Genomic DNA, 3526 nt, shown 5'->3' with positions numbered 1-3526 from the left:
TCTGCACAGGAAGAAATGCCCCATGTTTTCCATTTCTTCTTGGGCAGAAACGGAGGGTGCAAAAATACAGGTGGGTACAACATGTGCCCCATTGCATGCACCCCATGCACAAGGATGACAGGGTGACCTGTAATGGCCCCTGAGTTCCCTCACCGACCCCCTTTCCATGGTGGCCTCACGGCCATGGATAGAGTTGCAGTGAGGCAGCTCGAAATATGCTTGACGGTGCCACTGCGGCACTGCCAGCATATTGCTGTCTCAGACCGCTGCACCACCGCTGCAATATCAGGGATGGCCGGCCATTGCAGCGGTCCAACTGCCAAAACTCATAATATGGCGGGTGGACCACCAGTCTAGCGGTCTACAGACAGCCTCTGTGACTACTGCGGTCCGTCTCAATTAGGCCTTAAGTGATTTGACCAGAACAGCACAATTTTAGATCAGCTGCCAAGCAGGATTCAAAACCAGGTCCCCATGTTAACTTAGCCACTATACCACATCTTCTTCCTTAGTTGATGAAACAAAACATTCAGTTGAAAATGCTCCCAAAGTTTACCTTCACTAATTATGAAAACATATTTTTGGGATATTTTCCCATAGCATTATGCAGTGTTCCTCATGATGCTTAGTGAGTAGACCAAATGCAAGTTATTGTGGTATGTAGTTATTACACAGGGGTTATACCTTGATTACGTTGTCTCTCGTTTAAGGTTCAGTTTTGTGTATGAGCATATACACTGTGGGTCAAAGAATAAATTGATATATTGCATAAATGTTGACGTAGTTCTAAACAATGCAATGATTTATTCATAGTGATGCATCTCCATTGTACCCATCAGGGTGGAACAGAGATCATGGTTCAGATGATGAGTATATTTTTTACTCGGGTATTTTGAATCATATAAAATAGAAAACAACGGTTTGATGAATCCTTTTTCAGTCTGTGGCATTACAATCCTTTCTTGAAATAGCTATGCACTGCTATGACAGGAAAGCACCAATATTGCAAATTACAACTATAAAGCCAGTTTATTTTTTAGAGGTGCAGGTTAAATATCTTTCATAAAAATACAGGTATCTGCCAAGGCCACATTTACACACAATCTCATTTTCTTTTTCTCTTATTGAAAGAGGGTTGGCCAAAATATAAATGTGCCTAGGCTGCACAAGAAATTCAGTAAATAATGTTGTCGGCCGTATTTAAAAAGGAGCTGAAGCTGTGTAAAAATGAGTTTACATCTTGTTATGGAGAGCATCCACAGCCCATGACACTGCTTCTGACCTTCTTATTTGTGGAGACTGCTAAGAAAATATTGGGGCAAAGGAATTCAATCAATCTTTGTTTAACCAGGCTTGAAAAAAGTAAAAAGATACCTTTTGCATGCTGCCTCTTCTCTAAGTAAGGCACCTAGCTCAAGGTTAAACAGGGATAGGACGACCTTGTTATGAAAGCACAATAATGTCCCAAATAGACGTTTACAATGAGAAAATTAAATGAAATCAACAGTTTTTTGAAAGTGGGTGTGGTTTCAACTACACAAAAAAGATGGGCCGATAGTGAGATCAAGAATGTCGTGTTTTATTAATAACTACTTGGTAATTATTCGAGCATTTCTCATATCCAGTTCCAAAGAAGTAGGAATAAGTAGGAATAGGCGGGTGAAAGATAGAAGGGGGAAACAATTTAAAGATCAGTTACCGAATTAGTCCTCCGTTTTAGGCTATATCTTTAATAATAATACTTTATTGCTTATATAATTAGCACTGAGTAGTGAAATGTACATAACTGAATCCGACTTAATCAGGCAAACACCAGTAAAAGGCATTATGAAGGAAAGAAATAACGTTCCATTGTTCTCTTCCTAAAGAACACACAGCAAAGCTAAAATGTAAATCTTTTAAGACAACATATATTTAAAAAAATGATTTTTGTATTTCAAACGCCCTATTTTCGAGACGAAGTTTCAACATAATTCTATTGAGAGCATTCAAAAACGGCAGCGAAGGATTTTAAACAATGGAGCAAACAAGATCATTGGGCTTTCAGGAAGGTTAATTAAAACTTGACTTTTCTCCTCCATTTAGCTCACCAAGTTCTCTTCTCCCTGGTCCGCTAGCGCTGGGGCGCCCCGATGTTGGGGCAGCCATACGCTTTATAAATTCACCTAATGTCTGAATCATTCAGCATTCAGTCCATCATTTGTTGCAGTTACTCTTTTTGCCCTAGGTGGAACGGGTATGCCCAGACGTGGGTCCCTTGCTCACTGTGCCACTGGATTCAAGCTAGCCTGTCTGATGAAGAGTGACATACCCTGAAACCGGTCCCAGGATGCTTGTTTCTGGTCCAGGGAGGACCTGGCTTGGCAGTTCGGTCTGGACTTTTCCCATGAGGTACAGGGTCAAGACTGATTTGCTTATTAGCTGGGTCCAAACTGAGATGGCGTCGTGGGCAAAAGAACAATGGATTTAACCCAGATCTTTTGACTGGGGGAGAATGTCTGAATCATTCAGCATACCGTCTATCATTTGTTGAAGTTATATTTTAAATTTACCTAACATAACATGACATATTAATGACAATTGTTTGTAAATTATATAATCAATAAACTCCCGGAAGTAGCAAATGATCTGTTTCCTACAGCTGGACTAATAACCTAAACTGGGATTTTTTGCATTTCCAAACAGTTCATTTTTACCTATCCAGAGAGAACTAAATAATTGTAGTGTGTTAATTGTAGGCATTTTTGTTAACAGAGAAATATCTCAATGATTCCCAGAGTTCACATACATATAGGAGCATGATCCGCTTCTGTACTTCAAGATGCAGTGAATAATTTGTAAAAAAAACAAGTGCAGGGATCCAGAGTTTTTTCTTGGGAGCTCGATGCTGCCGAATATCAGCATTATTTTTTTTTGTTGTAACATTTTATTTGGAAACCACATATATATTGCTTCAGAAAAATACAGACATGAGCCTACAACCCTTAGGACCGTCGCTAGACAAACCAAGATCATGCAAAGCTAAATGAGCACAATACAACAACTACTGGTCCTAGGGTATAGCAAATCGTAAAATCAGGATTTATATCAAAGCGTGTCCACGAATTAGCAGGATGTGAGAGGACTCCATTTTATAATAAGAGAATGAGGATCTTAAGAACATACAATCTAGCGAAGCCTTATTTGGGACAAGCCATGTAGCAGGATGTAGTCATTCAGCGTGAAACAATTAGGAAATTGACTCAAAAACACGAAAAGCAAAATATGCAAGCATACATTAACTGTGCACTAACTCAGCGGTCCACCCATGAGATCAACAATCACTGTAAAAACATTAAGTGCACTTTGCAAGATTCTTCCCAAAACGAAGTAGACTTGAGCCCCCACCTGATCAAAGGTATATAAAAAGAAAAGAGAAGAAAGGCCATAGAAACAAAAGAAAAAGAAAACAAAGCCCCACCCCCGACCCCCCACCCTGCATACCAGCAGTAGGCTACGGCCTACCCCCCCCCCTATGGGCATGCCT

Source organism: Lissotriton vulgaris, chromosome 5 (genome assembly GCF_964263255.1).
Source record: "Lissotriton vulgaris chromosome 5, aLisVul1.2, whole genome shotgun sequence".
Classification (NCBI taxonomy): domain Eukaryota; kingdom Metazoa; phylum Chordata; class Amphibia; order Caudata; family Salamandridae; genus Lissotriton; species Lissotriton vulgaris.
This window is presented reverse-complemented; position numbering follows the sequence as displayed.